Source organism: Mytilus californianus, unplaced genomic scaffold, assembly GCF_021869535.1.
Source record: "Mytilus californianus isolate M0D057914Y unplaced genomic scaffold, xbMytCali1.0.p SCAF_6, whole genome shotgun sequence".
Taxonomy (NCBI): domain Eukaryota; kingdom Metazoa; phylum Mollusca; class Bivalvia; order Mytilida; family Mytilidae; genus Mytilus; species Mytilus californianus.
In genome coordinates, this window is record NW_026262712.1 from 36,223,909 (window position 1) to 36,251,462 (window position 27,554).

Below are 27,554 nucleotides of genomic sequence, written 5' to 3' on the forward strand. Positions count from 1 at the left end.
ACAAATAGCGATAAGGTGTATTACTTTCAATTGCATGAATTGTGGTGTCAAATATTTTCTTATATGACGTCAACATTTTACGGGAATTTTGTGATGTCCATGGCCAGTAATTGCAGATAAATAGCGATAAGGTGTATTGGCAATCAAACACACAAGCCACATATCCTTATAATTTTTTTTTATATCAATGACCAAATTCATAACTGGTGTACGTAGATGCTTGAACAGTGGCGGATTTAGAGGCCCCGACCCCCTTATGGAGCTACTTATAAGATAAATGTATAATAGACTATTTACAAGTATCACTCCAAACGTTTGCTTGCCTTGGGCAGGGGCCCCCTTTTTTCAAAACCTTGATCCGCACCTCCAGAAACAGATGTAATTTGGTTCCGATTATGATTGAACACACACAATGAATGCACAAGTTTCATCTTAACAGATTAAAAAAAAAGAAAAAAAAAACGAGCTAATTCCACAAAACGTTGCTTGTGGGGTTTTGAATAAAGTTTAAATAAAATGTTATTTTTATATCCGTAAAATGTTGAATAAAATATCAGTAAGACTATTAAGTAATGTGTATGTCAGAATATTTTATAGAAAACATTTAGCTGATATTTTTCAGATGTTTTATGTAAAACATTTTAATTTTACGTTATAAAACATGTTATGCAAATAGCAAAACTATATTTTCTGTAAAACATTTTCTTGCAGAATGTTTTTTGGATATTTGGAAAATATTTACTTTAAATGTTGTTAAAATATAAAATACCAATTGAAGAAAATATTATTTTTTTATATTATAAAATAGCTACGGGATATTTTAGAACAATGTTTGAGAACATGAATAAAAGATATTAGCAAATAATATTTTGTTAATGTTGTAAAAACATTTTACTTAAATGTTAGAAATAAAACATTTCAAAAACAATAAAATAAACATTTTTTTTATGTTTAAATGATATCTTATTGAAATATTTTGTGAGAGACGTCCATATGACATTTAAAAAATGTTTTTAAAATGTTGTGTGTTTGCTGGGATGTCAGTTAACTGCTAGTAGTCTGTTGTTATTTATGTATTATTGTCATTTTGTTTATTTTCTTTAGTTATATCTTCTGACATCAGACTCGGACTTCTCTTGAACTGAATTTTAATGTGCGTATTGTTATGCGTTTACTTTTCTACATTAGCTAGAGGTATAGGGGGAGGGTTGAGATCTCATAAACATGTTTAACCCCGCCGCATTTTTGCGCCAGTCCCAAGTCAGGAGCCTCTGGCCTTTGTTAGTCTCGTCTTATTTTTAATTTTAATTTCTTGTGTACAATTTGGAGTTTAGTATGGCGTTCATTATCACAGAACTAGTATATATATTTGTTTAGGGGCCAGTTGAAGGACGCCTCCGGGTGCGGGAATTTCTCGCTGCATTGAAGACCTGTTGGTGACCTTCTGCTGTTGTCTGTTCTATGGTTGGGTTGTTGTCTCTTTGACACATTCCCCATTTCCATTTTCAATTTTATTGTCAAACATATTTCGCCGAGCGGAGCGAGGCAAATTTTTTTTGAAGGGTTTGGGAGCCGCCAAAGGCCCAAGAAGATATAGAACAAATGATGCAAAATCATGCTTTCTGGGTGTGCCCCAGACCCTTTCTTAATCTGAAAATGCAAGTTTTGTTTTAATAATTTTTTGACAATATTTTGGTCTCAAATCAAAAGACCAATATGCATGATTAAGCAAAAATGGAATTCACATACTAGTAGTTAAGTCTGTGGTTGCTGTTTTTTTTTTAAACTCATGATCAAGTTCATAACAAAATTACTAGATTACAAAAGGAATGCAACACTAACAGAATACAGAAGGGTAATCAATGAACAAAAGACAAATAAATAAGAAACATCGATCACGAAAAATCAGGGCTACGTCTGAGGGAGAACATAACTTGCTTCTTGCAAGGCACTCGCCGTGAACACAATTTGATATGGAGACAAGCGTTTGGTTTTGAAATTTCCTATACATGAGGCATTTGCCTCAATGTAGTTACGGCCCTGTAAATAAAAGTGAGGTAAGTGTTCCTGAAACAATATTCCTCAAGTTAAATGCAACCAATTTTCAGACATTTCAAGTATATTTAAATAATATTTATACTTTTATTATTAGAAGATTTGGGAAGTGTTTCCCGATTTTTTTGGGGAAAAAAGATGAATTTATGAAAAATCTGGGGCCATCTCATACTTTCGATTAGACCTGCTGAGTTATTTATTTTTAATACATTGCAAGTCAGGTAATTTATTTTCAAACTACCACAGAACAAAGCATTTATTTTTGTGATTATCAAGGCTGAGTTATTTATTTTCAAAATCCTCCTGCGCGAATCATTTATCCCATTCAGTGCCAAAGTTTTTAATGTTCTTATCCAAAATCTTTCCCGAGTGAGTCTTTCCTCCCTATACCAAGCAGTGTTGTGGTCAATGATTGTACTGGTCAGTCGATTGCAATCTGCCTTAGTGTGGCCAGGGGATCTCAAATGTCGACTGAGAGGAAGGTCTGGATTGCATTGGTAGTCGCTACGATGACCGTTCATTCGTTTGTGAAACGGCTGTTCTGACTCGCCAACATACTGTTTACCACATTTACACTGTAAGAGATACACAACATTTGAAGTCTTGCAATCAACATTGCAAAATATTGTGTATTCTGTACCAGTGGAGTGACTGTTAAAAGTCTGGGTATCCAGTATTTGTTTGCAAGTCAGACATCGTTTGTTTCCGCAACCCTTGCAAGAGCCCACAGATGAAGAGCCTACTTGAGAGGATAAATCAGCTCTCACAAGCAAGTCTTTAAGGCTTTTTGGCCTACGGAAAGCCAGTACAGGTGGCTCGGGATATATATATATATATATATATATAAGACTCAAATCTATGGTGGGTTCCAGATCTATGGCAAATTCCTAATCTATGGTTCATTTGATCACAAACGTCAAACAAATCATAAATCTATGGCAGTTTTGTTTTAGTTTTCTCCAAATCTATGGCAGATTTCGATGATACGTAATTTTAAGTAACTTCATGTTACGTCCAAGCCATCGCTAACAGTGACGGTTTCGTTATATCGAAGGATAAGAAAAGGCCAGTTTTCAAGGACTCTAATTCATAAATTAAATAATTTTCAGAATTCGAAATTACGTTTACGGAAATCACTGCAGATGAGAGAATACGTAGCAGCAAAATCGCGGGTGCAGGCAATTTCACAGACGTTGCGCACGATATCGGTGTTTCTTTGAAAAAATGCGTTAGATAGCGGGTTAATCCAATTCACGCTCTTTTCCTACAAAATATATATCCATGATCAGTATATCATTCGAAAGGAAATAAACCACAGAAATCAATAAAATAGATGAACTTGTGCTATGTATATTATGTAAAGAAAAACTTTGCTCATTTCGACGGCTATAACGTCATTTTAAGGGTGTCCCGCTGTTACAATTTTGTTTTGTGTGTGTCTTTGAAATCACAATGCGGACTAGTTAGTAGGTTAAATGAGATAACATTTTACAACAGTATTGTATACAATTGATGAAAAATAGCGTCATACACGTATTTAACTGTGAGTGAAAGAAGATTGTCAGGAGCGTTGAGCTTAGGAAGAGAAAAAAATGTCCCATTCAGCTGCTCAGCTCCTATAAAAACTTTTTGCCTCCACTATATTACAAGATATAACAGATGAAAGTGGTTTTTAATATTATCAGAAAATTTATACATGTCCTAAAGAAGCTTTATGAAGTCATCACTATATAACTGCAGTCTTACTTTCAAAACATCGTCAGTTTTCCCGTGTCCAATAAAATGTCCCGATGGATAAAATGACGCATAGAATAACCCATAGGCTGTTTATTAAACGAAATTTTATTTGATCCCCAATTTTGAACACCCTTTAACCGATATGAACGGAAAATACATTTCATTTCTTCTAAAATGATGTGATATATATTTTTGTTTGAGCTGCAGGTATAAAATACGAAACGAACTTAGATGTCCAATAACATGTCCCCATAACTGTAATTTGACGTTCACGTCATGATAACGATAAATTATATATTTTTTGCATATTTGGCATACAATTAATTTTATGAAATGATCTGATCTATATTAAATAAAGTTCTTGTTTAAATATGCATCAAAACAGATCTACATTGTATAAATAATTCAAATATGACGAAATATTTAACTCGGATGCTTGACAAAGACCAGGCTCCGAGGCCAAAAATGTGAGACAAGTTCACATACGATCACAGTCTCACTTTTAGAAAAAGAACATACAGAAAATGCATTCTAAAATGAGCTCACCTTATTGTTTTCCCTTAGCCAAATTATAAACGACTCAAACCCAAGCTTTACACCCTGACCTTAATTCCTAGCGTTGCAATTAAAGAATCGGAACTATATACGTGAATCAATTTTTCTAGCCAGTTTACAGAGCCGGGATTTTGTTTCCGTACTTGTATTCTTAGCTCCATGTAGTAGTATAAATATATAAATGTTTACAGTGAGTAGGACAATCTACCTATAGTAACATATGTATGAAAAAGAAGGTCACAGTGTTACTTCTAGAAGTAATGTGTGGCATAATGGAGTTTGTTGTCTCGAATCTCCAACAGAATTTACTGCTACATAGGCATGCGATGGACGAGTATTTAAGTGTTAATTGAAACTTGTCTTTTACATTGATTGTTAGGGTAATAGTTGTCCGATAAATATGATGGATTGCACGCAACTATGTATGTAGCAGGTCCAGTGTAATGATTTAAAGACACACCCAAGTACATTTTAACCTAGTTTAAGCTCTCTTTAGAAAAAAGTCACCATGCACTCTACCCCATATTTTCCAAAAAAAAATTGTTTTTCCATATTTCTTGAAAGCGTATATTTTGTGGGAAGTACATCATTGTTTGCATGCATAACCAATTTATAGAAATACTAAAGAAAGAATATTAAATGCAATAAATATACTGCATTGAACACGCTGTATGTGTAACAAATTGACACCATAGTTTCTTTTTTTACCACTAAATCAACTACAAAATGTCTGCTGTGTGTATCGGCGGTTCTCTCTGAGCACTTCGGTTTCCTTCAACAATAAAAATTGACCGCCACGAAATAGCCAATCGTGCTGAATTTGGCGTTAAACACAAATAAATCAATCAACCAATCTGCTGTGTGGCAAAGTTCATTTTTGTGTATAGTAGATTTATTTTTTCTCTTCGCAAAACGTTACAAAAATGGCTGGAATATTGCTTTTTATACTTGTTAAAAAATCAAAAACACTCAAAACCGAAACCCGAAACCCGTAACTTGATAATCCGTTTGAAAACGGTCTAAAAATGTCAAAGAAAATTTAGTGTTAACCAATACCCAGTTATATTTTAAAATTGGAAGCGCTGAAAAAACCAATTCATAGTATAAAACGTACATGAAATGCACTCCTGGTCCATAGTACTTCCTTTTAAAAAACATTGATCCATGTATATTTACGAAAGCAGCTACTTAAATAATATATATCTTGTCACAACAAATTGAGTATATTTTTTTAAAATCGGTTTCACTCTGCTGTTGGTCAAATATCAAATGATGTAGCTTTATTTGGGTCTATATAAAAAGGGGTAGAGTTTTTCATACTTTGCCAAAATGCTATAATTTCAAAAACATAGTAAAAAGTATGTATGGATCGCCGACCTTTTTTTAGAGCTTTTAAAAGTTTGTGAAAAATGTTCAGATTTTGTAAGGATTATACACGGGAAATGTAAATTTATGCGAATATAAAGAAAACTGAAACATAAAGTTTTAAATAATATATATATATGAGAAGACAGCTCTTATAATGTGCTCTCCGAAAGCAAAAAAAAAAAAAACGGAATCCCCATTCTCGTTTTCTTACTTCATCACAAAATAGGTAAATGTTTTGTAAATTCCTTTATAAAATAAATTATAAACATTCTGGATTATTTGCCTGATAAAACAATCATGATTCAAAAATTTTAATCAATGAAATCTCTTTTTTTTTAAATGAAAAAGATGTAACCATAAGATAAGCTCATTATTTATTCTTTTTTAATGAAAATTTCATAAATTAATTTCATTTATTCATCATTCAATCTTGCTAACAATAATAGTAAAAATTTTAAATCGATTATTTGTAGCTTTCTGCAATAAAAAATTAATAATTTAGACCCCGTTCTACCTTCAAATATTGAAAATCAACAATGGCAGCACAAGAACACGAATTTCTATTTCAAACGTGATGCATATTCCATAAAGTTTTTCCTAAGGGATTTATCAAAAAATATTGCCAATTTTACAATTTCCACAAAATTGTTATTGATGTCAAAATCGTGAACTAATACGCATATGATGATGATTCTTCGAGTTAAACCGATAATATATGAAATATGAATTATAACACTAGTATAAGCGACTTTAATTTTCAGAAAAAAATGAATACAACGGACCTCTTATGAATAAAGTGGAGAAAATGAGATTATGAAAAGAAAAATATCAGGCTATCGTCTATCAACATCTTTCAAATAATCAAATTAAGAAGCATTTGAATATTAGTTAAATTTTAAAAAGACAAATTGAGGGAGAGAAAATACCAACATCAACAACGTGACAAAAAGAAACTAATAATAGAAGGGAAGAAACAGAAACAAGAAACAAACAATTTTACTAGCCAAGATTGAAGAAGTCTTGCGGCACAAAGAACATTACTTAATTTTTAGAAAAAGAAGAAACTGATGATACAGATATATATGCACATAATATTTTGGAAGCACACTCTTCATAAGAGAAAAACGGAAGTGTCAGTTTTTCCCTGCATTTGTTTCGCTTATTGTATCAAAATCGGTTTTGAAGTTTCAAAACATTCTGGATTTTGAAAATGAAAGACGCTAAATAATTATATACACAAAAGATGTTAAATCTTCTCACATACAAATGATTCGAAACGTCAAATTGTTAATCAGTGCTAAACATTGCTGTTGGGGGCAATTTTTCATGAGTGTTTTAAATATTTTTTAATTCTATGGAAATTTGGATATCAATGTTTGCATTTATTAATGCCAACCCAGGCATGGAAAAATGAAAATACATAATGAAGCGACTACGAAAATCTCTGCAAAATGAAGACTTCTTAAAAGAATGTAAATTCTACGGTAACTTTAAGTGGCATTTTCACATAAGTAAAAAGCTTGTATGCTTGAAACGTTCTTTGGAACAACGTCAATATCCTTTTTTTATTGGGACGTCGTGTAACGCTCAGTGGTACCAATACCGTGCGCAACGTCACAACAATTGAATATGTTTTTGGCGTTTTCGCTATTTTTGTTTCGTGTTTGTAAATTGATTCTTGTTTCCGCTCCTTGATTTCTTGTTCTCGTGTTTCCTGTGGTATCCTCACCATTAAATGTACAATTTTTCACTGTGCATTTTTAAAATCTGGAATTTTGTAAAAAAAAAACACTAATTAGTTCATTGTTTTTTAAAACTCCTTAAGTTTCGGGGATACTCAACCGTAAAGAAATACACCCGGGGCATATTTACGTTGCTTAGATTCGCTAATTTGATTGGTTAATGAAATGATTTTTTCACGCATGTCAAATTTAACTCTTTCCCTTAATTCGAGAAAATTGAGTAAGTTAGACGTGTTTTAAGTTTGAAGTAAAAAAAATAGAATTTAAATGATGGCAAATACAAACATTGAATTGACAATGAAATAGTTACACAGTTTATAAAAAGACCCATCATTTAAATTTAGTACAATTATGAGTGGGTAAAAATATCATAATCTTGAGTACAAATCCCTGAGATTAAAGAGTATAATTATGTATTTCAACTTTTCCTGTGAAATTTATACTGCTGTCGATGTCAATCTCTGTATATGCTATAAGAAATCACCCCTAGACATGAATACATTCTTGATGAGTGATAAATGATTCAATAAACGTTAACATCCTAATGTCAGAAAATATAAAATGGCCGACTCTATTACAAAGATCTTATATTTAATTGTTGATACGAATTAAACGTGCTTAAGTTACCAAAGGTGGCATTTTACTGCTATAAAGCCCTTGATTCACAGCTAATTTCAATGTATGTGAAGATCAGTCAAATAAAATAAACTACCATGAAAGATGATTTGGGTGTGCTTGAGTCTTTTTATTTATGCAGGTACCCAACAATTTTGACTAAAATGGATTTCGCTCATTTAATTTCCATAAAGTTTTGACAAACATGTTTATTTTGACCTGTTGACAAATATAAGAATTATTCAAGAATATTCATTATTGATCCACACAATTATTTCTCTTTACTATTAGTATGCAATAAAAACTTTCAGCTAATATTTCAAGAGTCAACTCCCCTAGGCAGAGGTGGATTATGGGTAAAGCCCGGGGGTCCCGGCCCTGCCAAACTTTTGAGGGGAAAATTTGGTTGAATATAAAATGAAGCAACCCTCTTAAGTAGTCAGTGCCCCCCCCCCCCCCCCCCCCCTCCCTTTATGAAAATTCATGGATCAGCCACTGCTAGGTCTAACCCCTTGGAAGTCCAGTGGCAAATATTTTGTGTATATTCAGAACATAATATTGAATTAAGGTGCAATGGTATTACTTGTTGAGTTAAATCTAATATGGACACATCAGGTTTTTAATTTATGTATTGTATTTTATTGTTTGATATTGACAGTGTGTCTTGTGATTCTTTTATCATAAGGCTAAGTTTAAGTAAATGTCAAGTTTGCTAAATATCCATTATATGCCATCTATTTTAACCCCCAAAAAACAAGTTTACTTTGAATTTAATGTTTTTGACTCATCAATCCTCTTCCTGTCAACACAACTTCTCTGAAACTACTAAAATTTCAGGCAACTTTGATTCAACTTTTTTCTTGGAGTTATGTCCCTTGGAACTAAGAATTTTTGCATAAATTTACTTAATACTACTGCAGCTGTTTGTCATTGTAACTCTTTTGAATCTGAACTACAAAATTTCATGAAACTTTGCAGATAATTAGGATATACTACATGTACATGATCAGTACATGTGTATGTGTATATATACAGGAATTTATGATTCATTTTTTTTTAGTTGAGCAACTTAAAACTTAGAATTTTGACCTTGATATACTACGGCAATAGTTTGTCATCAAAACTCTTCTGAAACAACACTACAGAGTTTCATGTAAATTTGTAGATAAGGACATAAATATGTAGATTTTAATATCTACAAAAAATTGATCCAACGACTTTATAATATTTATACCTGACTGTGGTATGGGCTTTGCTCATTGATGAATGCAGTGGCCTCGGTGGCCGAGTGGTCTTAAAGTAGTTACTGCTGGATAGGATTGTCAGTTTTCCTATCAAAGGTCGATGGTTTTCTCCGGGCACTCCGGGTTCCTCCACCAATAAAAACTGACCGCCACAACATAGCCTAATTGCGGAGCTCAAAAGTGGCGTTAAAACACCAAAAATCAAAAAAATCAAAAATCATTGATGAATGCTGTACAGTTCTATAGTTTTTCATTTGGTCTCTTGTGAAGATTTGTCTCATTGGCAATCATACCACATCTTTTTTTTAGCTCTCCTATCTTGAAAGGTCAAGTGAGCCTTTCTCGTCACTTGTCGTCAGTTGTCCTTTTACAAAAACTTCTTCCTTTAAAACAACTGTGCCAAATTTGACAACACTTGGCTGCAATCATTATTTGAATGTAAAGTTTAAAAATGTGTCTTGACACCCTGCCTGCTAACCAACATGGTTGCCATGACTAAAAATAGAACAATTCTGTTGTCAGTCTCCATAGTGATTGGTAGCTTTGCTGTGACAACCAATTAAAAACTAATAATTAACATGGCAAAATCAATTAAAGTTTACTTGATGATCTTTTACCAGTAACTTTTTACAAAAAAAATTATAAAATGTATGTTCATGAAACACCAGCACACACTAGCTCGTACTTGTTTTAACCTTGAAAACTTAAAATGATAAATGGGTTGAAAGCGGTTAAAATGAAAGGAAAGAAAAGAATTTGATCCAGACATATTACTTTAAATAATATTATTGTTGCATTGTTTCATGCATCAATTGTGAACAAAAATATCAGGTGAGCGACACAGCTCTTGGAGCCTCTAGTTATATTATGTAGGAAGTCTGTGAACATGAATCTGGTGACTGGTGAGATTGTGCTTGCTCGGTGACAATGTGGGGGGGGGGTTGAGTATGTGAGAATGCTGACATAGGTTCTTTAATTGTAAACAAAATAAAAATATTTGAAACAACATGCATCATGTACATTGTAAAATAATTTGAAATTTCTGACATAATGAAAAATTAAATTCAAATACCCTCTTTAATCAGTACAAATTATGGCTTTGTAAGTATCAATGTTGTTACTTCTAAATTACATGTATTTATCATGATACTTTAACAAACATGTTAAGTTAAATTATGTTTTTGAATTCACCTTTTACATGATATGGCAAAGCATTCCGGATTTTTATACCACTTATAAAGAAAAGATTCTACACATTTGACATTTACAAAATATCTAGAGTTGCTCTTTAAGTATATCTTTTCGTGGAAGTTATTGAAAAAAAACATTTTTAATGGTAATTTTTGGTATATATTAACTCAGATAGAATTTTCTGATACATTGCCAGAAGATAGATTTGCTGATGTTTTTTTTTTTTTAAAATATTTAATAAAAAGTATCAGTCAAAACTGCCTAAATTTGCGTAGATTGTTAAAGAAACACTTTTTTGTGAATAAAATAAAATTTTTGAGATAGAATTTTGAAATAAAATATTAGAAGGTACTAAGGTAATGGCTGAATGCACTGCCCCCAATTTCACATCATGCGTGAACAGCATTTATATAACATCAATATCAAACATTTCTTGTCGGAAGAAATTTTGCTACACGGTTCAACGGATTTCAGCTACGAACAAAACATTGAAATATTCTTGGCAGTTCAAACATTCATACTCAGTAGCAAAAGATTTGTCATATGATTACAATCATCTTGTTCAACAAGTAAAACTTATATCTTAAATAATTGTGTCCGTTCAGAAACATACACTTTATTGTATATCTGATGTAAAAAAAAAATTAATTTTTTTTCTATTTTGTGTTCACAACCTTATTACATGTATATGTTTTGTTTGTTTTCCATCTAGTGCAACATTGTTAATTTTTTTACACTCTACTCCTTCAGTATTACAATATGAAATGTTCTTATTTGAATTAGGAAACGGATTAATGAGGGGGGCCAAGAGGGGGTCTCATCCCGATTTCCCGGTTGTAATATCAGAAAATCCCGAAATCCCGGACATATTTTGTTAAAAATCCCGATCCCGATAAATTTGTTCCCCAATTTTAAAGTTTAAAGTTTCAATGCTTACGATTTAAACGTCTCGGGTATGATTGATGTTCAAAGTCTTTCAGCGTAACCAATCCGAATATGTATTATCAATATTACCGTGACGTCCAGCTGCATATAAACATTTTTGTTCTCATAAATCTTCAGTAGCCAGTCAGAAAATTGTTACTGTTACATGTACTCTGATCTGGATCTACTCTGTTTCTAGATGCGATTCTGATTGAAGTATAATGAAAATGGCACTTTTATCTGTCCAATTAAGGTACAGTTTTTTTGTCAATCCCGTTATATTTCAACATAAAAATCTCGATTTCCCGTGGCTAAAAACGAAGCTTTCCCGTATCCCGATGTTTTTCTATCCCGAATTCCCGATCTTTAAACAAGGCAATCCCGATTTCCCGTTGCTAAAATCGGCCGATCCCAGCGTCCCGAAAATGGTCAAGCCCCTCCCCCCCTTTAATATAAGCTAACTGCTTGTTTTTGGATCCTATTAATTATTCACTTGTATTAATATGTAAATGCCAATTTGTGTACATTACTTAACCTGAATTTAATTAATAAAATATGTTTACACTAATGGCTGAATGTTGTTTTCTGCTCTATGGTCAGGTTGTCACTTTGATAATTCCATGTTTCTATTTTTATTTTATTTCAAATTTGCTTTAAGAAAATAAAAATAAAAAATGGTGAATAACTGACCTTGTTTTCTTGCTACAAAAAAATATGACAATTTCTCTATCATTTCTTTTTAATAAAAATTACCTTTTGAGTTATCTACCCTTCAATTACTAAGTTGACAATTTGAATTTGAACGAACTCATTTATTTGTTTTTTTCATAAATCAGAATAAATCACTTGTTTTACTTTATTCAGATAAACAGTTGAACCCATAAATTGCCAATCTGTCTAAAAATTTACAGATTTAAGCAAAGAACTAGACCTATAGTGAACTCATGTGAAGATCCAGCCATTTTCAAAAGCGGAGGGGAGGGGGTTCCAACCATATGTGTCCATTCTGATGCATTGATAGTTTTAAAAAAAAGGGGGTTCCAACCCCTGGACCCCCTCTGGATCTGCCACTGGTGAAATGCTATTTTACAATCCAAAATGGTAGTATACTGGTATCTATACTAAGGATTCTGAACATTTTAGTCATGAAAAACATCAAAGATGTAATTCAAACAAAGTTGTGTCACTCTGTTACATTAAATTTCAATAATTCTATTTTTGTCGAGCCTTCGACTTTTGTCGAAAAAGCGAGACATAGCGATCCTACATTCCGTCGGCGTCGGCGGCGGCGGCATCCACAAATATTCACTCTGTGGTTAAAGTTTTTGAAATTTTAATAACTTTCTTAAACTATCCTGGATTTCTACCAATCTTGGACAGAAGCTTGTTTATGATCATAAGATAATATTCAAAAGTAAATTTTGTAAAAAAAAAATTCCATTTTTTCCGTATTTTACTTATAAATGGACTTAGTTTTTCTGCCAGGAAACATTACATTCACTCTGTGGTTAAAGTTTTTAAAATTTTAACAACTTTCTTAAACTATCCTGGATTTGTACCAAACTTGGACAGAAGCTTGTTTATGATTAAAAGCTAGTATCTAGAAGGAAATTTTGTTAAAATTTTAATTCATTTTTTCTGTATTTTACTTATAAATGGACTTAGTTTTTCTTCCAGTTAACATTACATACAGTCTGCAGTTTAAGTTTTTAAAACATTTATTAGATTCATTAACTATCCTGGATTTTTACCAAACTTGGACAGAAGCTACTTACAATCAAAAGATAGTATAGAGAGGAATATTTTTATTAATTTTTTTGTTGAGCCTGCGATTAACAGCAAAAGTAGGCGAGACACTGGGTTCCGCGGAACCCTTACAAATTTTATTTTAAAACACGATCACTTACATACACTTTGTAACTATTAAAAAAAGTGAAACAAAAAATTAAATCCGTAACAAAATAAAATATATATAAAATGGGCCTAGGAGAATAAAGGATACAATAAACTCTACTAATTAAAAATGTTTAATTAATATAAATTCAAAAATTACCATTAGAAAGAAATATTTTAAGAATTATGAAAAAGCATGTTTGAACAAATTAGTTTTCAGTTTTATTCTTAAAACCTTTAACAGAATGAATGTTTTGTAGATCATATTCATGAACTATGTAGTTCTCACTTACCAAATGCCTTCTTTCAATTGAAAAAAACTTGACCATTCATGTTTAACATGGTTTGTGAGTATCTTACCTGGCCGTAGACCCCTGATTAGTTGTATCAGTGGCCAAATAATAGGAACAGTAAAGAATGCACTTCAAAAATCAGTGCTTATAAAAAGCAACTCGATAGAGCTAATGGCTTTAGTAGAATTGGCTGATCCAAAAATATTCATGAGGGGCACCCACTGACTGCCAAAGAGGGGGCTTACTCTAGTCATGCTTTAAGGATTCCCTAAATAATCAACTAAATTATTTCCCACAAAAGACAATTAGTTACTTTGACTAAGTGACTTTTAGATTAAAAGTTGTTCCTTTTTAAGCTCACCTGGCCCACAGGGCAAAGTGAGCTATTCTCATCACTTGGCCTCCGGCGTTGTCGTTGACTGTCATTATCGGCGTCCGTCATTAACTTTTTACATTTTGAACTTCTTCTCGAGAACCACTGAATGGAATAGAACCAAACATGGCATGAATCTCCCTTATGAGGTGATGACCAAGTGCTGTTACTTTGTAGCCGATCCAGCATCCAAGATGGCTGCCAGCGGAGGACTTAGTTTAACATAGGACTCTACTAGGAAATACATACAAATGTCTACTTTAAGAGAACCACTGAATAGAATAGAACCAAACATTGCATGAATGTTCCTTATGAGGTGATGACCAAGTGCTGTTACTTTGTAGCCAATCCAACATCCAAGATGGCTGCCAGCGGAGGACTTAGTTTAACATAGGACTCTACTAGGAAATACATACAAATGTCTACTTTAAGAGAACCACTGAATAGAATAGAACCAAACATGGCATGAATCTCCCTTTTGAGGTGATGACCAAGTGCTGTTACTTTGTAGCCGATCCAGCATCCAAGATGGCTGCCAGCGGAGGACTTAGTTTAACATAGGACTCTACTAGGAAATACATACAAATGTCTACTTTAAGAGAACCACTGAATAGAATAGAACCAAACATGGCATGAATGTTCCTTATGAGGTGATGACCAAGTGCTGTTACTTTGTAGCCAATCCAACATCCAAGATGGCTGCCAGCGGAGGACTTAGTTTAACATAGGACTCTACTAGGATCAAAATACATACAAATGTCTACTTTTAGAGAACCACTGAATGGAATGAAACAAAACATAGCATGAATGTTTCTTATGAGGTGCTGACCATGTGTTGTTACTTTGTAGCCGATCCAACATCCAAGATGGCTTCCAGGGGGGACTTAGTTTAACATACATTTTGAAGGACCCTATTTGAAATGCATACAAATGTCTTCTTTTAGAGAACCACTGAAAGAATGAAACCAAACATAGGATAAATATTTCTTATGAGGTGCTTACCAAGTGTTGTTACCTTGTAGCTGATCCATTATCCAAGATGGCCGCAAGTGGGGGACTTAGTTTAAGATAGGACTCTACGGGAAATCGTACAAATGTCTTCTTTTAGAGAACCACTAATGGAATGAAACCAAACATAGCATAAATGTTCTTATGAGGTGCTGACCAAGTGTTGTTACTTTGTAGCTGATCCAACATCCAAGATAGCTGCCAGCGGAGGACTTAGTTTAACATAGGACTCTACTAGGAAATACATACAAATGTCTACTTTTAGAGAACCACTGAATGGAATGAAACCAAACATGGCATGAATGTTTCTTATGAGGTGCTGACCATGTGTTGTTACTTTGTAGCCGATCCAACATCCAAGATGGCTTCCAGGGGGGACTTAGTTTAACATAGGACCCTATTGGAAATGCATACAAATGTCTTCTTTTAGAGAACCACTAATGGAATGAAACCAAACATAGCATAAATATTTCTTATGAGGTGCTTACCAAGTGTTGTTACCTTGTAGCTGATCCATTATCCAAGATGGCCGCAAGTGGGGGACTTAGTTTAAGATAGGACCCTATGGGAAATGTCTTTTAGAGAACCACTAATGGAATGAAACCAAACATAGCATGAATGTTCTTATGAGGTGCTGACCAAGTGTTGTTTTTTTGTAGCTGATCCATCATCCAAGATGGCTGCCAGCAGGGGACTTAGTTTAACAATTAGGACCCTACGGGAAATACATATAAATTTCTTCTTTTAGAGAACCACTACTTGGAATGAATTGGGTTTTTAAACACTGAGGAAAATTGAATTGGGTTTTCTTAGTAACTGTTACATAATAATGCAACAAACACAGCTAGTCATTCGAAGGAGAACCCAATTATTTATTAAAACTATGCCTTACCAACCCTATTAGCCGCTGCCAAGTGCGTTATTTACCCTAAATAATGAATTTTTTTTGCGTAATTTATTAATTTATTGTTATATTTGTAATTTTAAGAAAGATACTTTCGTCATTAAAAGTGAGCACCAATCAAAAAGCAATAGTAACTACTGGGACATTCTTGGTCACTTACATTTTTAAACGTTAATGTAACCGAAACAATATGGGTCAAGAAATTACAAATGGCAGAACTGAGTTCTAATATGAATCTTTAAATCATTTGTAACGATAAAAAATCGGCAACAGTTCATAAAATTTCTTTTAATTTACGCGGAATAGAAAATCACCTCTTGTGCCAAAGAGATAGTTATATAAATTATCTCAAAACTGACACTTATTCTGAGGAATATAGAAATGTCACCCATATTATTGATTCACTCATGGAGAAAGGAATAACTCTGTGTGCAATGGCACTCAGGTCATTAAATAACCATCCATCATTATGATCATATATTTATAGGGACTGTTTTGTTTACATGGACAATATTTTGGTTTATGTCACTAAAATTGGGTGATTAAAATAACTTTCCATGAATGATGTTAAATTGTTTTAACACATTCACAGAACTAGAATACTGCGACATCATACAGTCATGACAATGAATCAACTTTACCCAAACAGAGTAAATGTCTCAATTTGAAAACCATGAGAAAAAAAAAAAATACATTCAGGAATAGTTCACTAAGTGAAAAAGCCAATTCAACCTTTGCCTGAGGGGTGAACTTGAACAGATAATGCAAAAGGAAGAAATATTTCACTCAATTACATTAAAAATGATGAGTAAAAACTCTTAATTGTTAAATTTTTAACTGGAGCTCTGCATGTAATCCACTTAGCCAGTGTTCATGCAGAAATACAATAAGATATGACTATCTAATTGAAATGATATTAAAATTGTCTCCCTTGTATATTGTCTATATCAAATTATATAACCAATAATATCTATCAACTGCTTTGGATATTTAATCAAAAACCAATTGCATCAGTTTAATATAAAGATATTAAACTTTTTCGAGTTTTTGCTTAAATTTAATTCAAAGGAGTCCAACCAAAGATTTATGTACTGGATTGATTTTGATGTAATGGGTGTATATATTTAGTTTTTTAGCTCACCTGGCCCGAAGGGCCAAGTGAGCTTTTCTCATCACTTGTCGTCCGTCGTCACGTTAACTTTTTACATTTTGAACTTCTTCTAGAGAACCACTGAATGGAATGAAACCAAACATGGCATGAATGTTCCTTATGAGGTGTTGACCAAGTGTTGTTACTTTGTAGCCCATCCATCATCCAAGATGGCCGCCAGCGGGAGACTTAGTTTAACATAGGACCCTATGGGAAATGCATACAAATGACTTCTTTTAGAGAACCACTGAATGGAATAAAACCAAACATGGCATGAATGTTCCTTATGAGGTGCTCACCAAGTGTTGTTACTTTGTAGCCGATCCATCATCCAAGATGGCCGCCAGCGGGGGACTTAGTTTAACATAGGACCCTATGGGAAATGCATACAAATGACTTCTTTTAGAGAACCACTGAATGGAATAAAACCAAACATGGCATGAATGTTCCTTATGAGGTGCTGACCATGTGTTGTTACTTTGTAGCCGATCCATGATCCAAGATGGCCGCCATCGGGGAACTTAGTTTAACATAGGACCTTATGGGAAATACATACAAATGTCTTCTTTTAGAGAACCACTGAATGGAATGAAACCAAACATGGCATGAATGTTCCTTATGAGGTGCTGACCAAGTGTTGTTACTTTGTAGCCGATCCATCATCCAAGATGGCCGCCAGCGGGGGACTTAGTTTAACATAGGACCCTATGGGAAATACATAAAAATGTCTTCTTTTAGAGAAAACTCTAAATGGAATAAAACCAAACATGGCATGAATGTTCCTTATTAGGTGCTGACCATGTGTTGTTACTTTGTAGCCGATCCATCATCCAAGATGGCCGCCATCGGGGAACTTAGTTTAACATAGGACCCTATGGGAAATACATACAAATGTCTTCTTTTAGAGAACCACTGAATGGAATGAAACCAAACATGGCATGAATGTTCCTTATGAGGTTCTGACCAAGTGTTGTTACTTTGTAGCCGATCCATCATCCAAGATGGCCGCCAGAGGGGGACTTAGTTTAACATAGGACCCTATGGGAAATACATACAAATGTCTTCTTTTAGAGAACCACTGAATGGAATGAAACCAAACATGGTATGAATGTTCCTTATGAGGTGCTGACCAAGTGTCGTTACTTTGCAGTCGGTCCATCATCCAAGATGGCCGACAGTAGGGAACTTAGTTTAACAAAGGACCAATGGGAAATACATACAAATGTCTTCTTTTAGAGAACCACTGAATGGAATGAAACCAAACATGGCATGAATCTTCCTTATGAGATGCTGACCAAGTGTTGTTACTTTGTAGCCGATCCATCATCCAAGATGGCCGACAGTAGGGAACTTAGTTTAACAAAGGACCTATGGGAAATACATACAAATGTCTTCTTTTAGAGAACCACTGAATGGAATGGAACCAAACATGGCATGAATGTTCCTTATGAGATGTTGACCAAGTGTTGTTACTTTGCAGCCGATCCATCATCCAAGATGGCCGACAGCGGGGGACTTAGTTTAACATAGGACCATAATGGGAAATACATACAATTGTCTTCTTTTAGAGAACCACTGAATGGAATTGAACCAAACATGGCATGAATGTTCCTTATGAGTTGCTGACCAAGTGTTGTTACTTTGCAGTTGATCCATCATCCAAGATGGCCGCTAGGGGGGGGGGGGGGGGCTTAGTTTAACATAGGACCCTATGGGAAATACATACAAATGTCTTCTTTTAGAGAAAACTCTAAATGGAATAAAACCAAACATGGCATGAATGTTCCTTATGAGGTGCTCACCAAGTGTTGTTACTTTGTAGCCGATCCATCATCCAAGATGGCCGCCAGCGGGGGACTTAGTTTAACATAGGACCCTATGGGAAATGCATACAAATGACTTCTTTTAGAGAACCACTGAATGGAATAAAACCAAACATGGCATGAACGTTCCTTATGAGGTGCTGACCATGTGTTGTTACTTTGTAGCCGATCCATGATCCAAGATGGCCGCCATCGGGGAACTTAGTTTAACATAGGACCTTATGGGAAATACATACAAATGTCTTCTTTTAGAGAACCACTGAATGGAATGAAACCAAACATGGCATGAATGTTCCTTATGAGGTTCTGACCAAGTGTTGTTACTTTGTAGCCGATCCATCATCCAAGATGGCCGCCAGCGGGGGACTTAGTTTAACATAGGACCCTATGGGAAATACATAAAAATGTCTTCTTTTAGAGAAAACTCTAAATGGAATAAAACCAAACATGGCATGAATGTTCCTTATTAGGTGCTGACCATGTGTTGTTACTTTGTAGCCGATCCATGATCCAAGATGGCCGCCATCGGGGAACTTAGTTTAACATAGGACCCTATGGGAAATACATACAAATGTCTTCTTTTAGAGAACCACTGAATGGAATGAAACCAAACATGGCATGAATGTTCCTTATGAGGTTCTGACCAAGTGTTGTTACTTTGTAGCCGATCCATCATCCAAGATGGCCGCCAGAGGGGGACTTAGTTTAACATAGGACCCTATGGGAAATACATACAAATGTCTTCTTTTAGAGAACCACTAAATGGAATGAAACCAAACATGGCATGAATGTTCCTTATGAGGTGCTGACCAAGTGTCGTTACTTTGCAGTCGGTCCATCATCCAAGATGGCCGACAGTAGGGAACTTAGTTTAACAAAGGACCCTATGGGAAATACATACAAATGTCTTCTTTTAGAGAACCACTGAATGGAATGAAACCAAACATGGCATGAATGTTCCTTATGAGGTTCTGACCAAGTGTTGTTACTTTGTAGCCGATCCATCATCCAAGATGGCCGCCAGAGGGGGACTTAGTTTAACATAGGACCCTATGGGAAATACATACAAATGTCTCCTTTTAGAGAACCACTGAATGGAATGAAACCAAACATGTCATGAATCTTCCTTATGAGATGCTGACCAAGTGTTGTTACTTTGTAGCCGATCCATCATCCAAGATGGCCGACAGTAGGGAACTTAGTTTAACAAAGGACCTATGGGAAATACATACAAATGTCTTCTTTTAGAGAACCACGGAATGGAATGGAACCAAACATGGCATTAATGTTCCTTATGAGATGTTGACCAAGTGTTGTTACTTTGCAGCCGATCCATCATCCAAGATGGCCGACAGCGGGGGACTTAGTTTAACATAGGACCATAATGGGAAATACATACAATTGTCTTCTTTTAGAGAACCACTGAATGGAATTGAACCAAACATGGCATGAATGTTCCTTATGAGTTGCTGACCAAGTGTTGTTACTTTGCAGTTGATCCATCATCCAAGATGGCCGCTAGGGGGGGGGGGCTTAGTTTAACATAGGACCCTATGGGAAATACATACAAATGTCTTCTTTTAGAGTACCACTGAATGGAATGAAACCAAACATGGCATGAATGTTCCTTATGAAGTGCTGACCAAGTGTTGCTACTTTGTTGCCGATTTACTGTTCAAGATGGCCACCAGGATATTTTATTAAATAACGGGACCAATATTAATCAAAATTTGGCCTCAATCATTATTTGGGTATCTGTTATGATTTTTATCTATCTTTACATGATTTCTTAAACCAAAGTAGAGTCAGGTGAGCGACACAGGCTCTTGAGAGCCTCTAGTTCTTTATACAGTCAAATGTATGTGTTTCATTCTTTCTCATCTTTTATTGCCTTTAAATGGTGATTTTTACCCTTTTTGCATTTTTATGGGGGAAACTTGTATAAAATTGATAGAGTCGGAATATTTTGATTGTAAAATTTTCAACAATATTTGATTTTCTTTTACAAATTTTTTAACACTTTTCCAATTACTGCAACAACCACAAGAACAATACTTTATTTTAAGACGGTTACACAGTTAGCTATATAACTAATATAAAAATTCAAACAAAATGCAAACATATACATTTCATACATTTATGGTATAAAAGTCAAGTATGATAATAATGTTCAATACAACTTGATAAAATGTGATGAAAAAATAAACATGACAATAAGCTCTCAATATATTTTCAACAGGTTGATTTCAATAAATGATCTGTTATTTTGTATTTGAAAGAATTAACATTTGTAATATTTCTAAACCGTATTGGCAAATTGTTTCACCAGAATGGTCCAGAATATACAAAAGATTTTTAGAACAATTCTATTTTTGGTTTAGGGAGTTAGTGGGTTTCCTTGAACAACAACTCTCCAAGGGGTATGATTTTCTGTCTGAAACATGATGAATTTGTTAATAAGACATGATGGGGCATTATTTTTGATTCATTTAAATGTCATCAAAAACTTGTGATATTTTATTCTCTGTTCAACTGTCATCTAGTGTTTGAATAAGGGCTCGAAAGGAGCAAAAGGGTCTGTTTCTGGTATTAATCTAGCAGCTCTCTTTTGTAATTTTAATATCCTATTTAAACCCTCACAGCTGCAACTACTCCAAACTATACAACAAAATCAATTAGTGGCAAGATATGGGTCATTATAAAAAAACATGCAAATTTCGATGAAGTAATATTTGGAAAAACGATGTCATTGTTTAAAACATTTAAATGTGTCCCTCTATTCTATAGTATGGTAGCAACTATTTTCAGAAATATGCAATGGGAAAAATGAAGGGTTCCTTCAATTTTAACAATTTTAGGTCATCCTTTGATAGAATCGTGTCAATGGTGTTACCAATTTAAAACATGCTTTTATGTACTAGACATTATTGTTAAACATCAAACAACTGTTCCAATTTGTTGTTAAGGTTTACATTACTACTTATTGACATTATTCCTCTAGCTATACATTCTTTTTAAACATAAATTTCAGAATACATTGTCGTAAACAAGTTGGCTGTCCTAATTATGGCTGTTGTAAATACTAAAAAATACACTTAAATTGAATATATGTATAATGTATAAGATGAAATGATAAGAATATGCTTAATCCTTCGTATACAAGATAAAAACGCTTTCATTTATGAATAAAAATTAAAAAGTATCGCATTTTTAGCTCACCTGGCCCGAAGGGCCAAGTGAGCTTTTCTCATCACTTGGCGTCCGTCGTCCGTCGTCCGTCGTCGGCGTAAACTTTTTACATTTTGAACTTCTTCTAGAGAACCACTGAATGGAATGAAACCAAACATGGCATGAATGTTCCTTATGAGGTGCTGACCAAGTGTTGTTACTTTGTAGCCGATCCATCATCCAAGATGGCCGCCAGCGGGGGATTTAGTTTAACATAGGACCCTATGGGAAATGCATACAAATGACTTCTTTTAGAGAACCACTGAATGGAATGGAACCAAACATGGCATGAATGTTCCTTATGAGGTGCTCACCAAGTGTTGTTACTTTGTAGCCGATCCATCATCCAAGATGGCCGCCAGCGGGGGACTTAGTTTAACATAGGACCCTATGGGAAATGCATACAAATGACTTCTTTTAGAGAACCACTGAATGGAATGGAACCAAACATGGCATGAATGTTCCTTATGAGGTGCTCACCAAGTGTTGTTACTTTGTAGCCGATCCATCATCCAAGATGGCCGCCAGCGGGAGCCTAGGTTTAACATAGGACCCTATGGGAAATGCATACAAATGACTTCTTTTAGAGAACCACTGAATGGAATAAAACCAAACATGGCATGAATGTTCCTTATGAGGTGCTGACCAAGTGTTGTTACTTTGTAGCCGATCCATCATCCAAGATGGCAGCTAGCGGGGGACTTAGTTTAACATAGGACCCTATGGGAAATGCATACAAATGACTTCTTTTAGAGAACCACTGAATGGAATGAAACCAAACATGGCATGAATGTTCCTTATGAGGTGCTCACCAAGTGTTGTTACTTTGTAGCCGATCCATCATCCAAGATGGCCGCCAGCGGGGGACTTAGTTTAACATAGGACCCTATGGGAAATACATAAAAATGTCTTCTTTTAGAGAACCACTGAATGGAATGGAACCAAACATGGCATGAATGTTCCTTATGAGATGCTGACAAAGTGTTGTTACTTTGCAGCCGATCCATCATCCAAGATGGCCGCCAGCGGGGGACTTAGTTTAACATAGGACCCTATGGGAAATACATACAATTGTCTTCTTTTAGAGAACCACTGAATGGAATTGAACCAAACATGGCATGAATGTTCCTTATGAGTTGCTGACCAAGTGTTGTTACTTTGCAGTCAATCCATCATCCAAGATGGCCGCTAGGGGGGGGGGGGGCTTAGTTTAACATAGGACCCTATGGGAAATACATACAAATGTCTTCTTTTAGAATACCACTGAATGGAATGAAACCAAACATGGCATGAATGTTCCTTATGAAGTGCTGACCAAGTGTTGCTACTTTGTTGCCGATTTACTGTTCAAGATGGCCACCAGGATATTTTATTAAATAACGGGACAAATATTAATCAAAATTTGGCCTCAATCATTATTTGGGTATCTGTTATGATTTTTATCTATCTTTACATGATTTCTAAAACCAAAGTAGAGTCAGGTGAGCGACACAGGCTCTTGAGAGCCTCTAGTTATATAGTAACACCACTGACTCTTCAGTAACTCCAATGACACAAAAGTATCACCATTGACAACACATTTTAAATTTTACTTTTATTAAGTACTGAACACAAAACAGAGAACACTGAGCAAAAGAAAAAGAAGAAAAAATAATTCTTAGGCTTAAAAATCTCAAATTATATAACATAATATCAATAACTAAAAATGTCAGTAGTGTTACTAAATAGTGTCATTGGTGTTACCAGCATACACCAGTTTTTAAAAACTTTGTATATGTAATACATGATATTGTTAAAACATTGTTAAATAAGTATTGTTAGTTATAAATAATATGATGTTTCGCTTGTTAAACACGAAAGAAACACCAAAAAATGCTGATTGTCATAATATATTCAGTGGTGTTACTAAGCTGGTCAATGGTGTTATTTTATTAAAATGGTCTCACCATTGACAGTAACACCATTGATTTTCAGGTGTATTTTAAGGTTTAGTTACAAAATAAGGGCTCCATTCCCCTATTTTATATGGTGTTTCTGGTGCATGTTTCTACAATCAATATATTTCATAATTCAAAGTTCAGGAATTTAAAAAAAAAAAAGAGTTTTATAAGGGTACACCATGGACACTATTTTCAATTACGATATAGCTTGTACTACACTTTTAATATTTTTTTACTAAATTTTCAACATAAATGTTTGTTTTCTTTTGCGTAACATGCTTACAGGTAACATTGCTAAGGGAGAAAATATTGTAAATGCTGAAATATTGAGAAAGATAACTCTTACCCTACCAATTTGTCTTTTGGTTACACCATTGACTTAAAAAATGAGACTTTTCCTTTTGGTTAAATTTTTTATTATAAAACCAACATACACCTTACAAATCATTAAAAAAATGTTTGTATGTATCAAATGCAATAAAAAGTGATAATTTCTAATAACAAATGATATGAATAATAGCCCTAATTTAGGTCTGAAGGGATTTATAGTAAAAAATAACAGTTGATTCTGGCTATATCCAAGGGTTTGAGAAAAAATTAAGAATGTTTTTATAACATTTCATACTGTAAACTGTGTATAGTGTATCACAAAACATTCATATCTTTCATATGCAATAGTTATTTTGATACATTTTGATATAGTTTCATGTCTTTTGACTTGAAAAGACCAAATAACATAGTTTTGCATGTTTTTGTCGAGCCTTCGACTTTTGTCGAAAAAGCGAGACATAGCGATCCTACATTCCGTCGGCGTCGTCGTCGGCGGCGGCGGCGTCCACAAATATTCACTCTGTGGTTAAAGTTTTTGAAATTTTAATAACTTTCTTAAACTATCCTGGATTTCTACCAAACTTGGACAGAAGCTTGTTTATGATCATAAGATTATATTCAAAAGTAAATTTTGTAAAAAAAAAATTCCATTTTTTCCGTATTTTACTTATAAGTGGACTTAGTTTTTCTGCCAGTTAACATTACATTCACTCTGTGGTTAAAGTTTTTAAAATTTCAATAACTTTCTTAAACTATCCTAGATTTCTACCAAACTTGGAAAGAAGCTTGTTTATGATCATAAGATAGTATCCAGAAGTAAATTTTGTAAAAAAAAAATCCATTTTTCCGTATTTTACTTATAAATGGACTTAGTTTTTCTGCCAGGAAACATTACATTCACTCTGTGGTTAAAGTTTTTGAAATTTCAATAACTTTCTTAAACTATCCTGGATTTATACCAAACTTGGAAAGAAGCTTGTTTATGATCATAAGATAGTATCTAGAAGGAAATTTTGATAAAATTTTGTTCCATTTTTTCTGTATTTTACTTATAAATGGACTTAGTTTTTCTTCCAGTCAACATTACATACATTCTGCAGTTTAAGTTTTTAAAACATTTATTAGATTCATAATTTATCCTGGATTTTTACCAAACTTGGACAGAAGCTACTTACAATCAAAACATAGTATAGAGGGGAATATTTTTATTAATTTTTTTCTTCATTTTTGTTGAGCCTGCGATTAACACCAAAAGTAGGCGAGACACTGGGTTCCGCGGAACCCTTACGAATTTTTTTTATAATGACCCATATAAGGGACGACATCAAAGTTCAATGATGGATAACTGACCCCCTCTTAACTTAATTTGGGAAAAATTGATTGACCAATATGGATATATGTAAAAATCAATGTCGGATAACCAAAACTTGCAGCAGTTCAACCCCCACCCCCAAACTATTTGATTTCAGTTTGTTATCCTACATTGATCTTTTGATGTCGTCCCTAAGTCTTATAGAATAATTTTCTGCAGTCTAGATTTAGAAATTTCTTAATCTTTAATAGTAGATATAGCCTAGATGAAATTTTTGAGCATTATTAAGGTATTAAGTTTAAAAATTTGTCTGATGATCCTGCCCACAAACAAAGATGGCAGACATGCCTAAAAAATGAACATAGGGGAAAATGCAGGTTTTAGCTTGTATCTCTGAAACTAAAGAATTTAGAGCAAATCTGACAAGGATAAAAATGTTGATTAAGTTGAGATTTATCCAACCTGAAATTTTCAGCTTAATCAGCCACTTCGTTGTTGGGTTGCTGACCCTGAATTTGTAATTTTAAAGAAATTTTGCAGTTTTTGGTTATCTTGAATATTATTAGAAATAGAAATATACTGTAAACAGCAAGAATGTTTTTCAAAGAAAGATCTACTTAGGAGTCAAATCATTCAAATTGCCAATTGACTCCTAAGGGATGCCTACTTACTGATAATATAAATATTATTCATCACTTTTAAAAGACAATGGTGTTTAAGTTGAAACATTTTTGCAATTGCTTACTAGAATTTCATTGTCAATAATAAATTAATCTGAAAAAACTTGAGTTATTTCCCTTTGAAAAAGTATTGTGAAGTCTTGCGTTTGGTTTTAGCTTCCATCTAAATAAAACAACTGTCAACAACACATTTAGACGTCTTATTTCAAAGGTTGGAAACAACTTCAGGAAAAATTCTGTTGAACATAATACCATATAGCGGGTTATTTTTCACGGCGTGTAAATTTTTGCTTATTTTGGCAGATAGAACAAAATTGCCAATATAAATTCCGCCAATTTAAAAGTGTACATGCATTATAAGTATTGATACAAGTTTTGAATCCGCCAAAATATTTCGTATACCTTATTCAATAATTATCACGCAATTTTACACTCGCGAAAATAACCTGTTATACCGTATACCTTATTACCAATAACTCTCAAAATCACCAAATAAAGCTGAGTGAGTTTCACTTGTTTAATTGAATAATGGCCCGAGAACACAGTTATTTCGTAGTGCATTTCTTTTAGAGAATAAATTCAAATTAAAAAAATCGCACCTGCTCTATCTCAAAAAGATTTTTACAGTGTAGTGTACTACTATTGATACAAATAACATCAAAATTATAGAAACTTCTACCAGCTCTAACTCAAAATATTGACAATTCTGTGTTAAGGGGGGCTACAATTCAGTTTGACAGCTTCAGACATTCTAATTTTTGACCTTTTTTAACTGGACCAAATCACTACTTAACATAAAGATTCAGCACCCAATTTTTTTTAACATGTAATTTCATCCCCTTACTTAATATTTCATGCATAAAATATCAAGAAATAAATTGGCAAAGTGTATAAAAAAAAAATGCAAGTTATACACTGTTCACACTAGGGACTATATTTGTAGACAACGAAAACCAAAGGACGATAACTGTGTCCTTGGACCTAATAGGATAGAAAGACTTGACCAATTTCAATAAAACTTTGCATGACTTAAGCTTAGGAAATTATAAGATAGTTGGCCAAGTTTCATGGCCATAGGATATATATTATAGAAACTAGGGCCATTTTAGTATTGAAATTTGGATGTTTATTTTTGACGTTTAAATCAAATATTTTCAACTGTCAAGATTTTGGCCTAAAAAATTTAAAT

The 27,554-nt window shown here is 33.9% G+C and overlaps 1 long non-coding RNA gene across 1 annotated transcript; it reads left to right on the forward strand.

Moving 5' to 3' along the window:
- The first annotated feature begins 17,189 nt into the window (after positions 1-17,189).
- On the forward strand, positions 17,190-23,616 carry LOC127705121 (uncharacterized). Its single transcript, XR_007983680.1, has 4 exons — positions 17,190-17,509; positions 18,847-19,012; positions 22,244-22,476; positions 22,643-23,616. It is a non-coding gene; the product is annotated as an uncharacterized LOC127705121 (long non-coding RNA).
- Positions 23,617-27,554: the final 3,938 nt, after the last annotated feature.